Below are 11,874 nucleotides of genomic sequence, written 5' to 3' on the forward strand. Positions count from 1 at the left end.
ATATTTTTCTGACTTTTAGGTCTTTTGGGAAATGCATTATTGTATCTCCACAAATTCTTGTGATTTACACATATTCTGGATAAACTGTGCTCTGTGTAGTGCAATAATATGCATGTTTACCGAAAAGCAATGGGATTTTCTCCCCAAGTAAGCATGCAAAACATTGCAGTCTTAGTTAGTCACTTAACTATGGCTCAAAATCGCATTATTTTCCCCTGAATTCCATCAATTTTAATAAATTATATGCAGACCTTTTTTAGCTCATTAATAGAGTCACTGAGAATCAAACAAGTGACTCATTTAGCCATTGAATCCTCTTCTTTTTACTTTTCCTTCTCCCTTTTCTTTAACTTAGAATTATGTTGTGATCTGAAAGACGGCTGAGAATAGAAAAAAAAGTGCTACACTAGTTTGTTTATCACAGTTATCGGTGTACTTGTCTCTGAGTAATTTCCTGTGCCAACAGAAAGGAAGTGTACTATTAATAGATAGAAAATGCATGTTTTGGAGTCCCTACAACTGAATTTATTATTTGTTTTGAACAAATGAAGTTGCTGTGCACTTGGGAGGAAGACAAATACTAGAATATCCAGATGTGCTATAGAAGCAATATTTGGCATTAATACCAAGCCTTCAATAGCCATTCCACTGTTACCTTATAAGGTTGCATTATTATTTTTTTGTTTATTTGATTTTCCAACTTTTAAATGATACATCATACTTCATAAACCATAGTCAAAAAGTGCAATAATCAACCCAAACTGCATCCCTCTATAATTCCTAATAAAGAACCTTAATTTAAAAATTGTAAATTTCTCCTGGGATTGAGTGTTCCAATGTTCTACAAATAAGTTCCATTTCTCCACAAAGTTCCTGCCTCCCAGTTTCTCGTACCTCTCAAAATCTTACAAGATGTGTAAGCTTCTGTATAGAAACTCTACTCACCCACTCTTTTCTCCTTGAACTAAGAAGTAATAATACTTTGTACACAACTTATAATAAGGCCATTGCTATGTTTGTGATTTCATATCCAATCCCATTCATCCAGGTTAATTGTGCAGATATTAGCTAATGAATAATGAGCACACACAGAACAGTCAATAAATGGAAACTGGAAAATGCAGTTTCTCAAACGACAGTGCTGAACCAGGGGGCAGAAATACTACCTGTCAGAGCTTTCCATGTAATGAAAATGCATGGACAAACAAAACTCCTTATACTGTGTAAGGCATTGGTCCACATAGGCTTGTATTGTCTTCTCCAAGAGTAATCAACATGGTGCCCTCTACATTGAACCACAACACCCATCAGTTGCTGCCAGCATGGCTAAAATTCTAGGATTATTGGGCTTTTAGTTCCCCAAAACCTGGAGAGCAGCTGCATGAAACTGGAAGCAACTTCCTCACATGTTAAAAGTTTATGATTGTTTAGTTTTTTTATCAGTTGATGTCTAGGTATAATCAATGCACAAATTCCATAACAAATGTCAGGTAATAATTTTTAAAACAAGAGGTATAGAATCAATCCTATACTTCGACCCTTCTATAAGGACCCTTCTTCCTCTGTTCATAGATGTGCAGAAAATAATTGGGTTGGTTTTTTTTTAGTGAGGACACAATGACACTCTGCACATGCACAATGGCACATTTCCCTAAATAAGTGCTGTACAAGTCCCACTGTGATGAAAACAGCCGGGTTAAAACTTGCAGCCCTGTCAAATAAAAACGTTACCAGCTGCCACTGGTTAGCATGACCCCACAAAAGCCTCCAATTGTGCTCAAGTGACGTAAAGAGGAGGCCACACAGAGGATGCACAACCAAAACAACTTTAGTGCAAAACAGTTTATGGAGGGGGAAAGAACATTTGCAGGAAACTGCTGCTTGTAATGCAGAACTGAAACTAAAAGCACAGCATCTCAGAGCTGACTCAGGCAGCTCCTGGCATGGCAAGCCAGCATACAGCCTAGAGTATGCAGAAAGGTGAACTTAAATGAGCCATGCAACATATAAGAGAATGGCTTTGTGGTACTGCTAGTGCATGTTATTTCATTTAATCCTAGATACCTCTCCTGTGGTTGTATTGTTTTCACTCCAGAGATCTGTCTCTTGGGGATTCATTTAAACAGCCCCGTCTGCACTACACATTGAAAGCAGTGTCATACCACTTTTGAAAGTCGTGGTTTTCCCCAAAGAATTCTGGGAACAGTAGTTTGTTAAGGGTGCTAAGAGTTGCTAGGTTATCTCCTATGTCCCTCAGAGAGCTGCCATTTACATCCGATGGAACTCTGAAAACTGTCCTAAACAGCATCCTTAACAAATTACAGTTCCCATAACCCTCTGGGGAAAACAATGACTTTTTTAAAGTGGTGTGATGCTACTTTCAATGTATGGTACAGATGGGGGCCTCTATGAGAGAAAGGATTACTAAGTTACAGAATCTCATAACCAGACTGTCAGCCAGTACGCATTAGACAGCTCCTGTCTGGGTCTACACAAACACTCACTTATACATTACGGTGATAAGTTCTAGGTCACACAACATCACAATTCAGTTTGGCCTTTGTCTTGAAATTATGTACATTTTCCTTCAGAGGACCCAAATCCCCATCTTCCTTGCTGTCTGTAACGATAAGAATTTCAAGGAGCCCTGACCAGCTGTGCCTTTCTTTGAACTGTGTAGTTCAAAGGCAGACTTTGGGCTTTAAAATTTCAGTGGCACCCTGCAAGATGCCAAAATTTGGCTCCCCCCTCCCCACGTCTCTCACCTTTGGCATTGTTGCAGCACCCAGTGTGGCACCCTCTCAGCTTGGTGCCCAGTGTGGGCACCCTTAATTCCACCTTTGTGAGTGTTAACTGCCTGGGATCTTAACTCACCCTCAGCTTCAACTGACAAGACTCAAAAAGGAGATTCAGGAGTAATTGCACTCCGGAAACAAAGAAAAGGTATGTAATAATCTTTGAATAATGGCATGAAGAGTTTTGAAGGATTAAATGACGACCCTATTCCTGAATTAAATGTCCTATTCATCAATAAGCTTTATGGCATGCAACTTTCGGTCAATTCTTCAACTGTTAAAGAGCTTAGTAATCATTTTATCACTTACCTCCTCAGCTACCTCAGTTCTGTCACTCTGTTCTAGAATTTCATCCCTCGCTCTTTTCAAATTCCCACCCAAATTCCAGGCACTTGCTTGGTTTACAGGGATGCTAGCTACTTAAATAAGCCACAAGCATATTTCAGAGGGCACAGGGGCTCGCAATCGATGCTTTTAGGTGCTGACAGGCTCCCGCAGCTGCTATGCCAGGCACCTGTTGCTAGGCAACAAGTTCTGTAATATCTTCATAAGTTCTGAAGAGTTTAAAAGACCTGCAGGAAAAGGCCTGTTCTCCTGTGCTATCACAATGCCCATCAACATTAGGGCAGGTGTGCAATACTTGCCACAGCGGACTTAGCAAAATGAGGCCACAAGAGACTTAAGAGTAGAACAAACAGAATTTGGAACGTTTACTGCTGTTGAATCCAAATAGCTACCGCCGTCAGGTTTCAGTTCCATGCTTGGTGTTCATTCACACAATAAACAATCACGTGGAGGAAGAGAGTGAGGCATGTTCAGGGTTTGAAACCGTTCAGGGGTCTGTCAGGGACACCACAGCCAAGTTGTGCAGACCAGCTCTCCTACTCCATTCTGTGACTGAACAAAGGAACCCAACAAAGGAACAAAGGAAGATGAGACAGATCATTGGTCCATACAGCTCCCAGTATTGTCTACATTGGCTGGCAACAGCTCTCTCCAGGATTTCAAAATGGAGTCTTGCTCAGGTCAGCCTTCCCGGAGATGTTGGGGTTTGTGGGTTGTATCCCATACTAGTCATACTCAGAGCAGAGCCAGTGATACTAATGGGCAAGGCAAACTTGTACAGTGGTACCTTGGGTTACAAACGCCTCAAGTTACTAACACTTCAGGTTACTAACACTTCGGGTTGCAGACTCTGCTAACCAGGAAGTAGTACCTCGGGTTAAGAACTTTACCTCAGGATGAGAACAGAAATCGTGCGGTGGCAGCAGGAGGCCCCATTAGCTAAAGTGGTACCTCAGGTTAAGAACAGTTTCAGGTTAAGAACGGACCTCCGGAACAAATTAAGTTCATAACCAGAGGTACCACTGTACTCAGAAAGTGTGCACCAAAAGATCACACCATTTTTGGATACAAAGATTTCCTCAGGGATGCTTCCAAAGGCCTGTTTCCAAAATTGTTCCCCATTCCATAGATGATTTGGAGGCATGTAGTATCACTAAAGTACTATTGCTGATATTTTCTTTTCTCTTTGAGCATAGTGTCATAGGTAGGCAGGGGGTTGGACTAGATGACCCTTGAGGTCCCTTACAACTTTACAACTTTACAATTCTATAATTCTATGATTCTATTATATTGATGGTAGATTGTTCCTGTTTGTTAGAAACAGAAGCATTATGAGAAACAGCAATATTATTGATCTTTTCCATCCTGCGCTTCTATACTTCTTGACCTTATGACTTCTTACAATTTATTTACAGCTTAATTTGAACCACAAATTGAAACAAAAATATTGCCTATGGCATTCAGGCAGCGTTTCCAGCTGGTTTTGTAGACCCAGATGGTTCAGATGAGAATCCATATGTCCGAGTGTTAATTCGGACTGGACAGACTATCTCTGAGGCTCTCAGGGCTCATCAGCCATTAAAAAAAAAAACATGCCACTAATGTTCAATTAGTTCAATCACACTATAGATTTGCCAAGTCAAAGTTTAAAAATATGGGGCACTCTAGATATCTGGCATTTATTCTAGTCAATACAGCAATATAGTGCTCTGAATTAAGGGACACCAATAATGTTGTACAGGGCTGACATATTTTGAAGAAAAGGGCAATAATAAGGTATCATTTAAAATAAGGGAAATCTTCCATTAATCTCTTAGAAGACCTTTTTTTTCCCCTTACATGGCTCCATATGTTCATGGAGCATTGCATTCTATCCTTTTCAGGCTATCACTCAAGTCCCACCATTATGGCTGTTGTGCATTTTCTTCACTATGATTCCTTAATTCCTGTGTGTGTGTGTGGGTCTGTGTGTGTGTGGGTCTGTGTGTGTGTGTAGGGGGGATGTTTCAAAATCCAGCTGCTGCCATTTCATTACTTGGTGAAGTTTTTATTGGCATATGTGGATTTCAAGCAATATTTTAGGAGAGAAAATGTCTTATGTTATGTAACTAAAATAGCTAAAAAGGGAAACAGATTTTATTATTAATACTGAATTTTTTGGAGCATGAAACAAATGAAAACCATCATGCATGACTCACCACGAGCTACTGTACATACCTTTTATTCATTGCTGCCTAAACATTATGTGACTGATTGCAGATAGTAAAGGGTTTCAAAAGAGACAAAATCCTAAAAAGAATGTAATGTAGCATTTGACCTCTATTTAAACGGGTTGTGTATATTGTCCTGGATGTTCAAGATAAAGGATTCAGCCTAGAACAACATGAAACTGATATATCCTATTCCAATAAAGAGTTACAAACCATCACACCTCAAATACTCATAAGCCTATAGATTAATGAGGCCTCTGCACAGTGAATCGTCTTCCTTCAGTCGTGAGTAAATTGTTCTATTCCTCATAAAACTGTTTAGCAGATTCTGCTGGCCATTCCCAACTCCATCATGCTTCCTTCCACCCATTTCATCTTTAATGATTTTTATGTAGACAGATTCAAATGCAACTAAGATACAAAGTAAATGACAAATAACCAAATCATAGAATCATAGAACCATAGAATCATAGAGTTGGAAGAGACCACAAGGGTCATCGAGTCTGACCACCTGCCAAGCAGGAAACACCATCAGAGCACTCCTGACATATGGTTGTCAAGCCTCTGCTTAAAGACCTCCAAAGAAGGAGACTCCACCACACTCCCTGGCAGCAAATTCCACTGTTGAACAGCTCTTACTGTCAGGAAGTTCTTCCTAATGTTTAGGTGGAATCTTCTTTCTTGTAGTTTGGATGAAATAGTTCAGGCATTTCGCTGAGAACACTTATCAAAAGAGTACATCAGGTTCAAGAGCTTTGACGTCTCCACTTATGAGTCATGCTTATATAAATGAGTATTATTTATTTAGGCCAGAATTTATATCCCATCTTTCTAAGCAAAATAGCAACTGAAAGTGACATACTTAGGTACTGGTGGGAGGAGGTACTGGTACTGGGAGGAGGTTCAAGGAAATAAACAACTATCTGACTTTTAGAAGACATCTGAAGGCAGCCCTGTTTAGGGAAGTTTTTAATGTTTGATGTTTTATCGCTTTTTTATTATTATTAATATTCTGTTGGGAGAGTGGCTAGGGAAACCCAGCCAGATGGGCGGGATATAAATCTGTTGTTGTTGTTGTTGTTAGATAATACCTTAAGGACTACCTGAAGCCTTTTGTCCAAGCTGGTTGTGATTATGTTGTGAAACGCCCTGCGATTTTCAGATGAAGTGTGGCATACAAATTTAATTAATTAATTAATTAATAATTGTACTTCATGTTACAAAAGTGTGACAGGCTTCAACTAGAAATTGGTCCGTTGGTGCCGCCAATAATAGCTCTTTGATGTAGAATGTTCTTCCAGCAGAAATTTTGCGGTCTTTGAAATGCAGGCTTTTTTCTCTTGTTCCCCACAGTAAAAGCAGGGGTTGAGGATGAAGAAGTGAATGATGCCCTGATAGCATCCAAGGGAACTGCAGTCTGACGACACTCTCAAATTTTTATTATATAGTAAGATATACCACCTTGAGATTTTATTTGAGTTGGCAGTATATAAAAAATATAAATGGAGCACCTCCAGACAGATGTCCTTATTCCTGATCATCATATATCTAAGCTTTAAAGACAGAGAAGCTGAGGAGCGTAGAAGTAGAGAGGTTTGATTAGAAGATGTTAAGACTAGATGAAAATAATGGATCATCTAAAAAAACAAATGCTGACCTCTGAGTGATTACTGAGTCTTGAGGTGCATTTTGCCACTTGAAAGGTCCACAGACATCATTTTTCCTCATGACTAAAAGCAGGAAGCTGCTAATTCAATCCCCTCCAGAGGAAGCCTTGCAGGTAACTAAAGACCAAAGTTGTGCAGGGCTTTATAATTAATGCCAACACCTTGGATCATGGCACAGTACTAATTAGCAACTGATCCAGCTGCACGCTTGGGATCTGTGAATGCATGGGATTCAGTTCTGTGTAACAATATTTGTTTTCCAGATGCTCTTTAACAATATCATGTGCAACTGATAATATCTGAAGGGCAATTTAATTTTGAAAAATGAAGAAGTAGCTACTCCACTCCACGGGGGGGGGGGGGGGAGCAATGAGAAGGCCCACCCCCTTGGAGACTTAGGAATCTGAGGAATTCCTGAATGTTCTATGGGATTTTTCTAGCTTACATGGCTATCAACGCTTTCAACTTGCTATGGAATTCTGAGATGATGATGATTATTTATTAAATTTGTAGACCGCCATCCATCTCTAGATCTCAGTCAAATTACAATATAAAAACTACAAAACAATAAAATAAAAATAACAACAACAACAACAACAACAACAACAACAATAAACCAATAGTTTCCCCCCCCCCAAGACATTGAAAAGGGTATTGGATGCCAATTAGCCAAAGTCCTGGCTGATGCAAAAGGTAAAAAAAAAAAGCAAAGGACCCCTGGATGGTTAAATCTAGTCAAAGGCGACTATAGGATGTGGCACTTATCTCGCTTCAGGCCGAAGGAGCTGGCGCTTCTCCACAGACAGCTTTCAGGATCATGTGACCAGCATGACTAAACCACTTCTGGCACAATGGGACACTGTGACGAGTGCCAGAGTGCACAAAAACGCCATTTACCTTCCTGCCAAGTGGTATCTATTTATCTACTTGCGCAGGTATGCTTTTGAACTGCTAGTTTGGCAGAAGCTGGGACAGAGCAACGGAAGTTCACCCTGTTGCGTGGATTCGAACCACCGACCTTCCAATCAGCAAGCCCAAGAGGATCAGTGGTTTAGAGTAGTGCCACCTTTACCTTTACCTGCATAAAGCTATTGACAGAATTGCTCCTCAGTGCCTTCATCGTCGCTGTGGAGCACACAGTCATCTTGGTACTCTTGTGAACTGTGTATGATGAAACAGGAGAATCAGATGCTAGAGTGCAAGTATTGTAAATCTTTATCCAAACCTGACTAAACATGGGTGAAGTTGCATTGCTGCGGTGGTGGCAGCAAATAAAGTTTACTTCTCCACTACCATTAGAGCTGCAAATAGACATCTGGCCAAGCTTTTCCAAGTGGTGAATGGGCTTTTGTCACCTGGCCAAGAGTTCATTGCTTTAACATCCTCAAAAGCCTACTGCAACTATTTTGTGGAGCACTTTAGGGACAAAATTACTCTGATTTGTATAGAGTTGGATGCCACAATTAGACCAAGTTCAATGCAAGTGTCCAGAGCACTGTCCCATCCATATTGGACCATTTTCAATTATTGCAGCCTGTGAATGTGGACAACCAGCTTCAAGAAATGCAGCCAACCACCTGCCCACCTTGATGCTCGCCCATCCTGACTTCTTGGAGCTAGCCATAGGAGGTCGACAATATGAGTCCAGGAAGTAATTGATGCTTCACTGGAGGAGGGCAAAGTACCACCTGCCTTGAAGGAGGTGTGTCTACTCCTTAAGAGGACTTCCCTGGACCCAGAAGGGTTAATCGACTATTCCCCAGTGAGGAATATCCCCTTGTGCATGATAGAGTAGTGACCAACTTCAGGCATGCTTGGAGAAAACTGAGTCTGGCTTCAGACCTGGCCATGGCACTGAAACCACCTTGGTCACTGTAACTGATGATATTTATGGGGTGAGAGGTGTGGGGAGTGCAACCCTGCTTGTTCTCCTTGATCGTTTTATCTCCTTCATCTCTTAATGTCTTTTGATACTGCTGAACCTTCAGCAGCTTCTCAGGGATGTGGGGGTTGTGGGCACTGTACTTCAGTGGTTCCACTCCTACTTCCAGGCTATTTCCAGAAAGTAGTTATAGGAGGCACCATTCAATACAGTGGGAGCTTTCCTCTGGTGTCCTACAGGATTCCATCTTGTCCCTCATAAAATCTGTATGAAAACTGGGAGCTGTCATCAGGAGATTTGGAATGAGGTGTCATCCATATGCAGATGACACCCAGCATTGTTCCATCTAAACTGGGAGAGGTTGTTGAGATGTTAGACCAGTGCTTGAAGGCAGTGGATGTAGGCCAAATTGAAGCTTAAAGACAGAGGCATTTTGTGTGGGTTTTCAAGTCTTGGAAGAAGCAGGAGCCTTGAAGAGCACCAGGACAACAGATTAAGCGGACTCATGGGTCATCTGATTACAGTCTTTCATAGTAGGGTGGGATATAATTTAAACAGAAATAAAATATAATAATTATTTCTAAATTATATGCAATTTTACAGAAATTTGTATCCTATTTTTATCCCTTTTTTATTCCTTCCTCATTTTTGGCAATGTGTAAGTGGCCACTAAGGGACACGGGTGGCGCTGTGGGTTAAACCACAGAGCCTAGGACTTGCCGATCAGAAGGTCGGCGGTTCGAATCCCTGCGACAGGATGAGCTCTTGTTGCTCTGTTCCAGCTCCTGCCCACCTAGCAGTTCAAAAGCACATCAAAGTGCAAGTAGATAAATAGGTACCACTCCGGCGGGAAGGTAAACAGTGTTTCCGTGTGCTGCTCTGGTTCGCCAGAAGCGGCTTAGTCATGCTGGCCACATGACCCGGAAGCTGTCTGTGGACAAACACCGGCTCCTTTGGCCTATAGAGCGAGATGAGCGCACAACCCCAGAGTCGGTCACAATTGGACCTAATGGTTACCTTTACCTTTAAGTGGCCACTAAGCAACCACTAGTAGCTAAGGCCACTAAGATTGACAAATCTGTCAATTTTGGTTTCCTCAGTTTCTCATGTCCCCCATCTTAAATTCCATTCCCCACATTTCTGCTGCAATTTGTGATTTTTTTAAAAATCCTCATGAAAATTCATCGGCATTTTAGTACAAATTTCTTCTACAAGACACAGTTTTAATGAATGCACACACTTTTTGCAACCAATTTCCCCTAATATAATACATTCCTATATGTTATTTTCACTAATATATTCCATTCTATGCACACTTCCCCCAAATGTATGTATTTTTGTAAACATTGTATGGTTGGAGAATTGCACTGTAAAATTCAGGTGACTGCAAATTCCCAAGGGTACCTTAGTTTGTGCACTGTTTTGGAAAATGTAAACAGTCTGTTTGCTTTTAAATGGGAACTGAATCAAGGTTCTCTCCCATCCCTGGTGGCCACCCTACTTATTATTCAACAGTGGAGAAAGAATTGGTTTCATAGTCAGGTCTACCAATATATTTTAAGCTTCTTTACTTCCTATTGTTAAGACTCTACCACTTTGTTATGCACAACTAGTAAGCTGACCTACCCATACAGATCTAATGCAGGACACAAATTAGGCTTAACACTATCCATGGCATCCTCTGTTGACCCTACATCGTACAGAGATAGGTTTTTTTTCCATTTGTCTTTGGATGCAGAACGGGTGTAAAGGATAAAGATAAAGGGACCCCGACCGTTAGGTCCAGTCATGGCCGACTCTGGGGTTGCGGCACTCATCTCCCTTTATTGGCCGAGGGAGCAGGCGTACAGTTTCCGGGTCATGTGGCCAGCATGACTAAGCCGCTTCTGGTGAACCAGAGCAGTGCACGGAAACACCGTTTACCTTCCTGCTGGAGCGGTACCTATTTATCTACTTGCACTCTCTGTGCGAAAATGCAAAATTGGCTTTTCAGCTGTACTATTCTGCATTCTAAATCAGTAACAGCCATTCACAAATCACAGCACCTCCTCCCACCTGTCTGTGCGTAAGAGTCTCTGTCTCAGGACACATTCATTTTGTAGCCAGCACAATTTTAGAGGCCCACTAACACACGATGAAGTCTGGATGAAGGAGCCAGACAGCAAAAACAGCAAAATGCTAAAACCCCACTGACTGGTTTGAGTCAATAAGACTGTTATTATCTACCATTTGATCAAGGAAGAAATGCTTTATCTGCGAGTAAAAAGTGTTTCAATAATTTTTTTACCAGGCAAAGGCATGAATGAACAGGTCCCGGGGAATGTAACTGATTATTAAACTCTTGCTGGACCCATCCAGTCATGAGATTTATAACAGCACTTGATTTCTTTTCTGTTCCTGCGATTTTGCTATTATTGCTGCTGTTCATGATGAACAAGAATTTCGCTGCTGGTGGATTTATTAATGTACAGAGAAGCACAAGAAGACATAATACACGCTTATAGACATTATGCATCTGGAGAGCTAGGCAGAGCTATATCAAAAATGAAGTATGTCATCTTGATGGAACCAATAACCAAGAATAAACTCCTTCTGATTTAACTAGACTTACCAGAACATTGCCTCAATGGATTGTCTTAAAAATAATGACACTCCCTTGTACTGTTGTACACGCATTAGATGTTCTGTCCACACATCCAGCCACTAAGGATGGCAATATGTCAATGTGGAAAGAGGTGGGGCAGGAGTCTGGGGCTGAATTCAGCAGAATGAATAGGGGAGTGCCCCAAAGTTGGTTTCCAACTGTTGAAAGTAAGCGACGTAATAGACATAAGCATCTAAAGGGGGGGGGGGATGGGGTGAAAGACCATCACAGCCTACAGTGAGCTCACCTAACCACCACTGAAGGTGAAAAGATGCCGGAAGAGCATCCTTTCACCTGCTACAAACTGGTGCCCTCCCATTGCCTGTGACCA

General features: G+C 41.2%; 1 long non-coding RNA gene across 1 annotated transcript; it reads left to right on the forward strand.

Annotated features, from left to right (window-relative positions):
• The first annotated feature begins 2,491 nt into the window (after window positions 1-2,491).
• LOC310660545 lies at window positions 2,492-11,424 on the forward strand. Its single transcript, XR_014503499.1, has 3 exons — window positions 2,492-3,820; window positions 6,704-6,797; window positions 11,338-11,424. It is a non-coding gene; the product is annotated as an uncharacterized lncRNA (long non-coding RNA).
• The last annotated feature ends 450 nt before the right edge of the window (window positions 11,425-11,874 follow it).

This window comes from Podarcis tiliguerta (genome assembly GCF_965153285.1).
Source record: "Podarcis tiliguerta genome assembly, chromosome: 12".
NCBI classification, from domain to species: domain Eukaryota; kingdom Metazoa; phylum Chordata; class Lepidosauria; order Squamata; family Lacertidae; genus Podarcis; species Podarcis tiliguerta.